The 14445-nt window shown below is 41.0% G+C and overlaps 1 long non-coding RNA gene across 1 annotated transcript; it reads right to left on the bottom strand.

Annotated features, from left to right (window-relative positions):
- Window positions 1-890: 890 nt before the first annotated feature.
- On the bottom strand, window positions 891-14230 carry LOC311582793. Its single transcript, XR_014774240.1, has 3 exons — window positions 14002-14230; window positions 8061-8185; window positions 891-1099 (listed from the first exon to the last, which is right to left on the bottom strand). It is a non-coding gene; the product is annotated as an uncharacterized lncRNA (long non-coding RNA).
- Window positions 14231-14445: the final 215 nt, after the last annotated feature.

Below are 14445 nucleotides of genomic sequence, written 5' to 3'. Positions count from 1 at the left end.
TGAACTTGGAAGCGTTTATTAAAACAAAAAGGCAGTACCTCCACCAAGTATCAAGGCTGACGTCGGGTAGAGGTCAGTTTCTCTAATTTGTTAGCCTCCCAAAGCCTGCCAAATTAGGCAGCAGTGTTTTAATGTACATACCCATAGCATAATTCATCCATGAATGTATTGGTTAAAATAATCTACCCTAAGCACAGAGGAAGACTGAAACAGGGCAGAGGGCGGGAAACGCCATTCTAAGAAAGGTTTCCCATGTATCAAGGGCTGTTTTACATTTTAACTCCGTTAAGCCTTACAACCCATATCTCATGCTCACAGCAACAGCGCAGTCAATGTGCTGGAGTCAGCAAAACAGCTTACAACCCTAACAGGCATAGCTGTTTCTGAATTTGCATTAGCACGGAAATGAGTGAGCAGGTAGCAGTGGATACAAGCTCTGGCACTGCTAGTAATCTGTGTAACTGCTTCCTGGACCTTAGATTAAGGAGGTCATGAAAGGGAGACGCTAACATAAACTTTAAACTTACATTTCTACCCACATGCACAAAGCAAGCAGTGACAACCAAGACTACTGCCCCAGCACAGGAGGAAATATGAACCCTGGTGTCACAGTAGATGTACAGAAACATTTCATTTGGGCAGCATGGCTGGAAACGGAACAGAAGTGTTCCCAGCCTAAGTTTATTACTTGCCTTCAGAGAACTTCTAACCCTCCAGTGAAGGTTCTCATCCACGGAAGACTACAGAGAGTGGTCAAGTGTTGTGTGAGTTTCTCTGAGAACTAAGTGATGTAAAAATTCAGAGGAAAAAGTGACACATGCGTGCGTTATACTTGCATGTGCGTGCATGCACAAGGATGTGTGTGCATGTCTGCGCGCATGCACGTGTGTGTGTGTGTGTGTGTGTTGTAGAAATATCCTAATGAAGAAGGATTTATGATTGGATGAGAACAGAAACTTACAGCAGGATAGAGATGTGGACAGGTGTACTTGCCTCAGCACCCCAGCTGCCAACAAGCATCACCACCTGGACTTGTTTCAGGGTCCACAGCAACTGGCCCCCAATTCCTTACTCCTCCCTGAAGGTCTCTGGGTCGTTCCTTAGAAAAGAGAAAGTTTCATAAGCAGGACTTTGAGAATCAGGTCTCATTTTGATTAATTACTAATTACACATTGGGGATAATGTTCCTGTGTGCCATTTTTTCCCTCTGTGACACCAGGAGAGTATACAGCTAAGCCTGTTTGTCTTATAACACGATATGGGTCAAAGAGCATGCGCACCCGTAAGGGTGGGAAGAACTAATGTGTAAATTAGTAGTGTTGCCACTCTCAGTGTGTGTCTGGCAGTTTGTGAGAGTGGGAGGAAGAAATGCAGCTCACACCACAGCTTCTTGAACTACAGGTTGGTACAGCACCTTATGGAGTCAAGGTAACTGCAGGTGAGGGTCATGAGAAATCTAAAGCTTCTGAATCTACATCCAAGAACCAATTCAAAACCGAGTGTGTAACTAATCCAAAGTTTCCCGCAGCTTCCCATGTGCCATCGTATGACTTGGCTGCAGCCATGGCTCTGAGCACCCAACAGGGACACGGCATCATACATGCCATCACACCAGCAAATAGCACCAAATGCCTGAAACACCTCAGCTCATGTTGAAAGCTATTATATTCCGTGAATCACGGTGTGTTATTAGACATACAAAAATGTTTGTTATTGTAGAAGTGTAATGGTTTAATTGTAAAAAACACACTTTGATATTTTCCTGACACCACTCTCAGTATATAAGTACCAAATCAGTGTATCTTCAGATTCTGTTGCATTAAATGTTTGCTTTTAAAACTTGCTACTTGAGTTCAGATTTAGGTTTCACCAAATATATATGCTTAAATGAATTTGAAGTTGAAATTAGACCAAAATTTCCAACAACTGCTACCGTGGCCTCAAACACACCCCTACCTGGTAGTATATATTTATTCAAAGCAGTATTGTGAGCATTGACAAAGTATAAAACGTAAATAGCAGTAAACTATGAAAAATGTTAAAGATGCTTTACATATTCAGTGCAAAATATTCAGCCAAGATTTAATTCCTTACATAAAAATAAACAAGCATATACATCCTATTAGTATGCAAATTTGCTTTTGTTTTCAATAAATGGTAAAAGCATATTATAGCAAAACAGTTTTAAATTTAATTTTTTTTATTTATTCTTGATTTATATGTCTTTAATTTATTTATGATTAATGTTTGACCTATTTGCTTGCTTTATATTCCTATACATCCAAGATTATGTATGCAAATTTTTCTTCATACCAAAAGCCTTTAGCGGAAAATGTTTATGAAGTCTTCACTTTGATGACTTATGTTATCTTTACGGTCACAAAGCTAAATACTCAAGATATTTTTTCTGTCTTCTTACTAAGAATTTAGAGTTGGGAGTAGGCACAGGCCTCTAGGTATGGTAAAGAAGTTCACTTATGCTGTCAAATGGCCTTAAGGGGCAATTTCGAGACTTTCTGAATAAGCAGTTTCTCTTTACTAACTTGTAGTTCCCACTGTTTCCAAGGCAACGCTAGATCCATCCCACGCTCACCAACATTCAGTTCCTGTTCATTGTGTCATCTCTTTATAAGAAAGACACATACATTTAATATAGTAGAAGCATGTTAATAAATGGAAGGATGATTTACACAGATGCTTATGACTGTTTTGGGGAGTACCACATTTCTCGACTTATACCAAGAGATTTGTAATTTTCTCCTCCAAGAGAAATAAAGAAAAGAAGATCCTGTCAAGAGAATTCCTTATAATTATATTGGCATGAACATAAGCCTCTAACCAACACCTAGTTGATCTTATTCCCTCCAAAGAGAAAGTGTGTGCTTTGAGTCCTCTTTGCCCATGCATGTACCTTCATGACTGTCTCCCATCCGTTCCCCTCCCCTGCTTAACACTGCCCATCATGGTGTCATAGAGGAAGCCCAAGCCTGGGGCAAGACTCAAAGCCCTCACCATGAGTGGTACAGCAGCTTCCTAAGCATCCCATAACCACCAGTCCTATGAGGTAATATTATTTTTCCCATTTAGATGATTGACTTTCCGGTTATCTGACTGAGTGACAGTAATGTAAGATAGTCAGATAAAAGAGCCAGGATTCATATACACATGAGGATGTTTTGACTACGTAGGCTCAGTCAGTGCTTTGTGATTACAGTGTTACTACCATAACTTTTGACTTTTGACTTCTGACTTTTCATGGGGCACTCTGCTTCCTAGTTTAGATATTCCTATAAGCAGAGTCTAGAGCAGAAACCCAAGTATGGTCTCACCCTAAAAAGCCAGAGGTCCGTGTGTGTGTGTGTGTGTGTGTGTGTGTGTGTGTGTGTGTGTGTGTGTGTGTGTAGAGGACCATATATGGAAGCACAAGCCCTGGTGGTGTAAGGTGAATTACCAAAGTCAGTGACAGATCCGTCTAGAATGAACATGGATTCTACTGATACCTCCAAGAAGCATACAGAATGACTTCTAGAATTATGCACTTGACGCAGGAGAGTTAAAGCATCTGTCTGTTATGCTGACCTCCACCAGGGGCTAAGCAGTTATGGTGGTTTGAATAAGAATGGCCTCTGTGGGCTCATAGATTTGAATGCTTGGTCATTAGGGAGTGGCACTACTTGAGAGGGATTAGGAGGTGTGGCCTTGTTAGAGAAAGTGAGTCATGGGGGGCTGGGAGGACTTTGAGGTTTCAAAAGCCCAAGCCAGTCCCAGTGGCTCTTTCTTTGCCTGCTACCTGGAGATCCAGATGTAGAACTCTCAACTATTTCTCCAGCACCATGTCTGCCTGTGTGCTGCCAGGATCCCCGTCATGATAAAAATTACCTAAACCTCTGAAACTGTAAACAAGCCTCCCCCCCCAATTAAATGCTTTCTCTTATCAGAGCTGGCATAGTGCCTCTTGACAGCAATAGAACAGTGACTAGGACAGCAGTCTGCTGAGGCATTAACAATTTCACATTTACAGGCTGTCTTCAGCACATAAGGAGCATAGGAGGCCCCCACGGTTAGTTAGCTAAGCTCTCTTTTGCATACCACACGGTATGCTGATCACTTAAATGATGGGGGTGGGTTTAGAGACTTATGCCATTTCAATTTTGTTCTCTAACCTTCTTGTTTATGGTTTGCAATGTGAGCTCTCAGCTGCTGCTCTAGCTCCCCCCCCCTTGGCTCATCACCCACCCCACCCCTCCTATTTCCACTCTGCCACTGGGGACTCTAACCCTTTAGATCCATAGCTCCCATGAACCCTTCCTTCTACAAGTTGCCTTGGTCTGCGGTTTCAACACAGTAATAGATTAAATAATACGTCTACCTATAAAGTAGAAATAATAGAATTGACTCCATAATATGAATGGGAGAGACAAATAATGTGGTATGGGTGAAACACAGTCAGCCTGGGCATAGTATCGTATTCAGAGGGGTCAGTAGAATTTTTTTAAATATTTTATTTTAATTTTAATTTATGTTCATTGGTGTGAGGGCATCAGATCTTGGAGTTACAGATAGCTGTGAACTGCCATGCGGGCGCTGGGAATTGAACTCGGGTCCTTTGGAAGAGCAGGCAGTGCTCTTAACCACTGTGCCATTTTATAATACACTGTAAGTGCTTCTCAAACAGCAGCAACTAACTGCACTGAAAGCACACCATGCCCCATTTCTCATGGTTGCAAGATGCTTAAAAGGAAAGACAGACACATACACACACACACACACACACACACACACACAGAGAGAGAGAGAGAGAGAGAGAGAGAGAGAGAGAGAGAGAGAGAGAGAGAGAGAGAGACCAGAGATGAACTATAATAGTGACAGGAAATTTAAGCATGCAAACCTCAGCTTGTATTTGGCACTGTGTCTCAGGATCACGGCAATAGTGGTTCTCCTTCCTCACATGCTAAAGGAAACAATTCTTGAGGTTCATATTGCCACTTAACAGAAATCCTTTACTCTGCTAGAACTACATACAGCTGGTTAGAGAGAGGAAGCAGCCGGCACTGGAGCTCAGTAACTTCCAGTCTCCATGGTAACATAGCGCCATATTCTGACCCCTTTAATCACCTGATTCTCTTAGGATAAAGAAAGAAAAGAGGAAACAAAAATCTTAAGATAAAAACTGAGGACATCTGTAGGCTGGATGATGGCAGGTCAGCAAACGTGCCCCTGGGTTGACTCTAACTACGCACAGTTATGTGGACTGTCCTTAGATCTGTTTTACGGTAAGAGTGACGGGTTAATATTGACCAAGCAGGGCTTAGTTGAAATTATTTTTTCTCCTCTCCTTTTCTCTGGTAAGTCTCTGCACAGAATGGGACCCTGGGGAGGGTGGACAATTTTCAGCCAAGCCACAATTGGGAGTGAGGTAATTGGCATCCGCAGGAATGAAATCTGATCTTTGTCTCCTTCCTATGAACCTCTGCTGGGTTTCTAGGAAAGACACTGAACATCTTTTGAAAGATCAGAGCAGCGAGTCTCAAAGCAAGGGCCTCTGAGCTCCTGCTGCAGAATCCCGGAGGCATTGTTAAACAAGCATCAGGGGTCAGGTCTGCAGCAGCTCCACAGGGTGAGCCTGTAATAAAGCAGGAGACGCTGTGTGGTAGCTCCCAGGGTTCTTGGGCACCCTGCAGTTCAAAAGCACTTGTGAGAGCTCGGGAGTCACTAAAAATACTAACTTACACTAACTTTTCTTCAGCCTGCTTCTGTTGACATTCAAAAGATTATTTATAAATATGACAGAGCCCATCTTCATATAGACAGATGACTTAGAGAGATAATCCATTTCGAGGCCAAAGTGAAGTAAGGGGGAAGGATTAAAAACACCAAAGTGAGAGGAAACAAAAATCTACTTTGAAAAATAATTCGAAAGTAACAAAGACAAGTATAAACTTTGGCTTGATTGATTTTATTTAATTTCCTATATCACCTTACCAATTATAATAACTATCTAATTTAATCATAAAACAGTACCATTTACTTTTTATTCAAGCTGGTTTTTATGTTAAAAGACAGAAACCTAATGCTATTTCATTTCCTACACTCTGAAACATTGTCCAAGTTTGAGACCATCCATTTTTCCATGCATTTCATATTCAAAAATTTATTAAGTAGCTATTGTATTGCTAACTAAAACATAGGCAGTGGTCTATTGGAGGTAAAGAATTCAATGCTCAGGCCAGTGTAGAGGGAAGAAAAACAGGTCGGCGAGAATTCTACAATGTCAAATGGTAAGAAGAACAATAGAAAAATAGAAAGCCACAGTAGCTTGCAGTTTAAATAACTTCTACGGACAGATCTCATAAAGAAGGCTGTGTGTGATTGAAAACCTGAACACATAAGGAGCCACACCTTACAAATACCTGGTGAGACACAGCTTGTGTCAAAGGAAATATCAAGTGCCAAAACCCAAAGGCATAAATGCTGAGGCCAGGAGTAACTGGAAATAGATTGCCAAGGGGGAGAGAGGTACATAGGTAAAATTCTAGTAGAAGAAGATGTAGCCTGGCCCATTTAAATTTTATATATATATATATTTTGTTCTCTCTCTCTCTCTCTCTCTCTCTCTCTCTCTCTCTCTCTCTCTCTCTCTGTGTGTGTGTGTGTGTGTGTGTGTGTGTGTGTGTGTGTTGTGTATAGACATGTAGTGGTGATGAGACTAGGTCCCTCTCTGAACCTGGAATGCAGCTAGGCTGGAGGCCAACAAGCCCCAGCCATCTATCTATCTTCCTGTCTTCCCATCCAGGGTTACAGGTGCCACATAGGCATACTCAGCTTTCCCCTTGGGTTCCAGGCATGTAAACACAGGTCCCGTGCTTGCACTGCAAGCCCTCTTACCTGCTGAGTTCTTTCCTCGGTTTCCATGTCATAATCTTTGAATTTTATTTCAGTGAAATATAGAAAAACTAGGGGAAGATTTTGAACAGAGAAATCCTGTCAACTTACTTAAGCTTAGAGGCATCTGAACTAGAAATAGACCTTAGGAGCTGGAAAGATGACTCAGCAGTTAGGAGCACTGGTTTCTCTTCAAGGGGAGCAGAATTTGGTACCCAGCAGGACACCACACAACCATCTGTAACTCCAGCGCCAAGGGAGCTGACTCTCTCTTCTGGCCTCCACGGACACTGCACGTAGGTGGTGCATAGACATACATGCAGGCGTAACACCCATACTCATAAAATATCAAAAGTAGAAAAGAGTTTAGGAGATACCAAGACGGAAAGGGGGAAGGAGACTGAAGACATTCTGGTACAGTAAACAAGTACTCTACACAGAGAGATGCATCTGTAACACCTGCATCTCTCCTCGTCATCTCCCTAAAGCGTGCTGAGTTGTGATAACTACCTTGGCTACTCAAGATGGCTCTTCACAGGGCTAGTTGCAGATATACCAGTCTTTGGTCTTAAACCTTATAAGAAAAAGGAGCTATAATTTTTAAAGTCCTCACTCTTGCCAACTTCCATCCTCCGTGGCATAAAAATCTGTGTGATCCAATCCAGGCTGGTATGTTTTCTCAGTTTATTAATTGCACTGAGAACAACTCAGAGGAAATTATCCTTGATGTTGAACTTTAGAGTTTCTCTTTTATAACAAAGACAGACTTTAAAAAAAAAAAAACTCAAAGCAAAAGTAATTCCAGTGCAAAAGCCTATGGCATACACAATATGATTAATATAATATAATCATATGGTACTATACATAATTTGTTAGTAGGAAGGGAGATAATACTCAAATTAGACAAGAAATGGCTTCATAGCTCTGTTCAGGTCACTTTATAAAAATCCTAGAAACACCTATAGTTTGTATTATCTCCGATTTGTCACATGTCATGAGTTTTACTGTCTTACTGCATGTTCTGAACACCTATCAGTTTCTGGTCGGTGTTTCAAATGAGAAAAAGAATATATCCTTGGCATTAATAAAAAGCTAAGTGATCTGCATTTCTCAGACAACCATCCTCCCGCCACCACTAAAAAAGACTTCTTCGCTTTCTCATGGCTCACACATCTTACCTCCACTTGCTTGAGACTTTGACGTGCCTTAAGGTTGATAAAGGAGGGGAGGGATGTCATTGCTCCCACTGGCGATACCATCTTTCTGCTTTTCTGGTCCTTTCCACCTCCCAGGAAAGGCACTCCTAAAGAAATGAAGATGTAAATGCTGCGGGTGTCACGGCTCGAAGAAATGGAGACATTCGCTCACGGTTCTTTTCTCTTTCAAAAGCCTATAAACTTTTCTTTCCCTGCTTCACTTGTAAGTCTGGAACTTTTAGGCCGTCATTCTAAAAACACAGCTGCCTCCAGGCAGTGTCATTACAGCACGCCAAATTCTATACTGAATCGTTTTAAACACATCTGACTGTATCTAGGGATAATGAGTTTTATGAACGTATTATGAAAGTGAAGAAATATCAGAGCACTGGATGTAAGAAAATTTTTAACAAGCCTAAGAGGAAAAAAAAAATACTTTCACCAGAATTTATAACATTAACATGACAAAAAATATCTCTGGGAAGAACGCAGCATGCCACACCACTCATTCTTCTGCTGTGTTGGTTATCTAGACTGTGTCTTCCTTGCAGTGCTAAAAGAAGCCACTGGCTTGTACACGGTAGACTCAAAGCCCCATGGAGAGCTCAGAGTTCAAAATCTCCCTGGGACCCTTTGCTACACTGGCCTGTGAGGCATAAGGGTCTGCAAGAGTTCTGCCGGGGAGGTACAAGAGAGGCTTCCTTTCAGGGACTGTAATATGAGCATATGAATCTTGGCGAGCCTTTGGCCATTGCGTCCCCCAAGATAATTGTAGTTTGCATTGCTTCTGAAGCCAGGAGTAAACCTAAGATAATAAAATAAAGGTGATGGCATTCCAGCCTATGTCATATGGGCACTAGGATTATTTTGCATTAAAGTTCAAAACCAGCAGGTGAAGAGGGGAGCGCCCAGACCTCTCCTTTTCCCCTACCTACAAAAATAAATAAATAATTTTGTCACTTGGGATGGGGAATTGAGACAGAAAAGCATCTTTCTGAACAGATATTGTTTGAATACCCCTTATCCTCCTTGGTCACCATAAACATTTGATTTTTCCACAATCATCATACTTTATTCAGCATCCCATCTGGCGTGTAAGGGTTTGGGTTAGGGCATTTTAAGGGCTCTCCGTGTCTGTTGGAGCCTGTCTGTGCACAAAGTCAGTTTCAGTCTCAGACACAACCAGCTATCCTAAGAGGATAAAAAATTTAAAAGTTTGCCTTCCCTGAAAGAATAAAGGCTGCAAAATCAGAGACTAATTATGTCTAATGTCGAAATTAACTTAAAAGAACCCAAAGACAAGCAGCCAGGATCACTTTGACACTCAGCCAGATGAGGATCAAGAACAAATTGCTGAGGGAAATTGCTACTTCCAGCTTGGGATTTTGAAGGGTTGATAACAAAAATGCTCTTATCAGTAGGGATGGCAACACCATGTTCTCAATTCTTGTTAAAAGTATTGCCTTTGAAATTACTCTTTTGTTTAATGCTATTTTATATAAAGCACATACAATGAATTGGAAAATTTCTTTGCTGAAACAAAGAAAAATCAAGCAGTAAGTGTCCTTCTATGATCTCAGACAAATTTCAGAAAAGAGCTGGTTCTGCCTTGTCAGCATTTGGTTCCAACTCTAGAAAAATTAAGAAATAATATGAAAAGAATCTGGGTTTCGTGTCATATGCCTGTAATTTCAGCCCTGAGGAGGCTGAGGCAACTTTCTAGCCAACCCAAAAATATAACAAGAGTAATAATAATATGGAAAGGTCTACAGCTCATCAGTAAGTGTAAGACCCTGGGTTCAATCCCAGAATATAAAAAATAAAATAAAATATAAAAAGTTTAAAAACATAAAAGTTAGTAATTGTCCAAATAATAATCCCCATTGGTCAGAATTGGTGACATGGGAGTGTTTCCAAAGTATGAGACAGTCTGAATTTTGCATTGCCAGGAAAATGACTCTTTACGTCTTATGACCCTTTCATTTTCAAGGTCACCATAATCTGATGTCTGTAGAAGATGGGTAGGAGAGTACATCCTTGTGACTTACGTAGGACAACCAGGTGCACATGACATTACAAGACCTCTAGCAACCTCAGGAAAACTAGGTTCTGTCAAAGCAGAGTGGGTCTGCCCAGCTTTAACTTCAGTACCTGAGGAATGCAATGACTATTTGCTACGTGAATGGATGCATGGATGGCAACTAAAAATAAGAGACAGCTACTATTATTTATATAGTATCTATTTCTACTCTGTCCCCAGTTACTATAGTTGAATTTTATCCTTTTTTTTTTTTTGCTGTATAATATGATTAGCCCTACTACAACATTAAACAATAAAAAAAATTTTTTTTAACCTTTACATTTTCAATCAAAACTTGGATACCTCCTTATAATGACTTTTTTTTTCATACTGAGAACTAAACACATTCTAGACATGCATACAAACAATGACCTACATCCTCACTCTGTTTATTAATGTTATTTTGAGACAGGGTCTCATCACACTGCCTTGGAATAGCATGAGCTTGTTATGTAGCCCAGGTAGGCCTTGAACTGTTGCTCCTCATGCATCAGCAGCCAGAGTGGCCAGGATTGTCACATCCACTTTATAACTAACCACTTTGAACTCTCTATTGTTTGGGATATTTCCTGTTCTTCTTGTAATAGCTGTATGTGTCCCTACCCATGTGTCTGTGGTTTGAGACTATTTCACGACAGGCTATTTTTAATAGCTCTCAATACAACCATGCAGGTGGTTGTGTTAGCACATGCCTAATAGTAGTTAAGAGGCTGAGGCAGGAGGATCACCATCAGTTCAACACAGCAAATTGTGAGTCACCATGGTCTCCAGACTGAGAACATACATCCAAAGAAAGAAACAACAACAACAACAAAAGAAAATTAAAAATGAGGAAGGGCAGGAAGGAAGGAGGAAAGGAGAGAAGAAAAGAAAGAAAGAAGTATGAAGAAGGAATGTAGGAAGAAAGGGAAGGAGGGAGAAAGGGAGAGAGGGAGGAGAAGAAGGGAGGAAGGAAACTATGATTCCCCTTAAATCCTAGGTTCTGTTTCCAAAGAGCTGGGGCCGGGCGGTGATGAACCATGGGCGGGGTAGGAGGGTGGGGGGCGGGGCGGTGATGAACCATGGGCGGGGTAGGAGGGTCCGGGGTGGGGGGTGGGGGAGCGGGGCAATCGATGCTGGCTCTGCACTATAACCCAGTAATCACATAAACCGAAGATCGCAGACCTTTGGGACAGACCTCATTATCCTAAAGAGCCATTGAGCAGCAGAGGACAATTTCATCTCATTCAAGGAACAGAAAATGTCCTCCTTTAATAGCCATCGTGTTATAGCATCCATAGCCTTAGCACTCCAGGAAAAAAATAAAGGTAGCATGGGTTTTAAATCCAGGTGATTATTCGTAGGCGGCATGCTCTTATCCAAGTAAGCACTCGGGATTTTCATTTGAATTAGTCAGAATCCTCTGGAACTAACCCTTCCCCTTGACCAACAACCAGTGCGCATTCCCTCCCTTCATGCCTCGGTTCTAAACAGCTATTAGAGTCAGACTGTCTCTCCAAACCAAGGAATTTGCCTTAAAGGTGCACATGACCGTTCTCCACGCTGGAGAAGGCAAGTTTAGGGAGTGAGGTCGTAGTACTAAGGCAAAAGGTGAGCCGCTTCTTGACAGCAGCAATGGTTTCTAAGCTCCCTCGTCTTCATGGAAGCGCGGGAGAGTGTCAGGAGCGCAGGACGATTAAAGCTGCAGGCCACTTTGGAGTTAGTGTATGTCTACCAGGGTCCTCATTTTCAACTAAAAACTGCATAAATATTTAGGAGCTAGAGCAAAAAAAATAATAATAAATTACAAGAAGAAAGTAAGAGAACTTATCCAGGATAGAAGACAGCCCTACAAATTCTGGAATCAGACAGATGTTCATACTTTCTGTGAAAATGGGCCTCCAAACCACAGCCAGTCATCTCTATTGGGGAAGGGGAGGCTTGACAGTATTAGAGTAAGGATTATGGGAGATTATGTATGTAAAGTATTCCCAGACTACCTTGCTAAGAGTTCATGAAATATTACTTATTATCACAGTGCTAAAAATGGTGGTCCCCATTCCCAACCCCCAAATAAGTACTGCTCATATTTTAGTATGCAGTTTTTCATCTTGTTTTCCATATGAATCATTGCATGTATTTTTATGCCATAAGAGAATGGCAGTATGTTTAATAGCAGAATGTTTAATGCTTAATTTCTTAAACAGTTTCGTGAGTATATTGTGAACAGTTTCACTTGTCCACAAATATCCATAAAAACTCAGAATGGACCCATAACAGTCCCCGCTTTGTTTATAGTAATTTCTATTGCTGATAACACCACTATCAAGCAGTTACAATGTGCACAAATTTTCACTATGATGAACAATGAATAGCCTTGCTTTCAAATACTCTTGATATAATCCTCGCTGGGTTTAAATTCCTAGAAGTGAAATTACTAGGTCAAACAAAGAATGTATACACCGTTTTTAACTTTCTAGACACGTTTTGACAAATTCCTTTCTGAAAAAAGACTCCTGCTGAGGATTTTTTTTATTTTCTCTTTTACTAAAAACTTTATCCAGACTGGGAATTGTAATTCCACCTGCAAACAGAAAAACATTATCAAAATAATAGCAGTGATAAGATGCCCCAGTGTTGTCATTGTAAAACAAAATACCCTAAGGCCTATGTCTCTGTGTCTATATGTCTTTCTTGAGCTTTTTGTTGTGTTTTGTTTTGTTTTCTTGAGTCTTCTCTTTGGTTGTTTTTATTTTATCTAATTTAATATTATTTCATCTTAGATTCCTGTTTGTATCCTAATGAGAGAGAGAGAGAGAGAGAGGGAGGGAGGGAGGGAGGGAGAGAAGTTGTGTGGATTTAGGTGGGTGAGGAAGTGGAGAGAATCTGGAAGAAATTGAGAGAGGAAAACCATGACCAGAATTTATTGTCTTTTTTAAAAAATCCATCTTCAATAATAAATAAATAAACAAATAGCCTCCTAATCACTGCTTTTCTGATGAAGCTTATTCCAGAACAGGGCTCCAAATGATGACCTATTATATATAATTTGCCAGAGATCCTTAATTTGGGCTAAGCAACTTTACTGAGCTCAATACATTAATCAAATGTGGAGAAATTCATGAGAAATGATGCTAATTAATTTAGGAGCATATTTATGCAGACTGCCACTGCTTAATTTGAGGGTGTCTCCACCTTACCTTCTTACTCCCCATAAGGGTTCACAATGGTGCTCTCACCACGAGGAGAGCACGCGCTACTGTGAGAAACAACACTGTGAAGTCAGGGCCAACCCGGGCTACATAGTGAATTCCAGACACACACTGGAAGACTCTGCCCTAAACAAATGAATTACATTTCAAATCAAATAGAAGGTTCTAGAAACAGGCTAGCACTGCAGACCAAAGATGCCTCAGAGTGCCCCACACTGGCCATAGCTCTATAAAGATAGCTCTAGCAACGCAAAGGAAGAACGAGCCAATTGGTTGTCAGTGCAGAACGGTCAGCCCTGAAAACATGCATACAAGTAGCATCGTATAGACTGAGTAGGTCTGTACATATATGCATATCCATGTACATATAAACATGCAATAACAATTAATGAGAAAGGAGGCCATGAGTTTGAATGAGGGGTAGGGTACATGCGAGGGGTGTGTCAGAGGCCTTGGGGTGGGAGATGCTGTATTATATTATAATCTCAACAGTTTTTAAAAAGTTAAAAATAAAAAAGGTGGTAGTGACACATACCTTTAATTCCCAGCACTCAGGAGGCAGATTTCGGAAAGCCAGGACTACACAGAGAGGTCCCGTCTCAAAAAATAAACTTTAAAAAATAAAATAAAAAGGAGGAGACACACAGCCTACCTGGCTACAGTCAGCATGCTTGATACAGTAAGCACGGAATGAGGAGCCATTGCCTTCCCTGGATACAGCTTGTGACTGGCTCAAGCCTTGCTGCTGCAATTGGCTGAGGACCCACAACCAGATTCCAGTTGCTTGGCTACAGTCACGTTCGGCTCTACATCTATCCAGCATGTGGCTCACTATATTTGGGAACTGTTTTGAGCCAAAAATTATCACCCAGTAGCACAGAGAGTTTCAGGCTAAACTTCTTTCAGCTTGATAGCAGCTTTGTCTTTCATAACTTTGTCACTTGACAGGCCCATGAATCAAAGCCCCACCCGCTGTGTTTGTGCAGCTCACAAGTTAAGAAGTGTCTATACAGATGTACGTTTCTAATCAATTTCTGATGGGGAACATTAACTTGGATGCCAATTAAGCAAAATGCTATTTTTCAAAAATAGAACT

This window comes from Acomys minous (assembly GCF_964271855.1).
Source record: "Acomys minous genome assembly, chromosome: 14".
NCBI lineage: Eukaryota > Metazoa > Chordata > Mammalia > Rodentia > Muridae > Acomys > Acomys minous.
The sequence above is the reverse complement of the archived record's forward strand: the minus strand, read 5'-3'. Positions and strand labels throughout refer to the sequence as shown.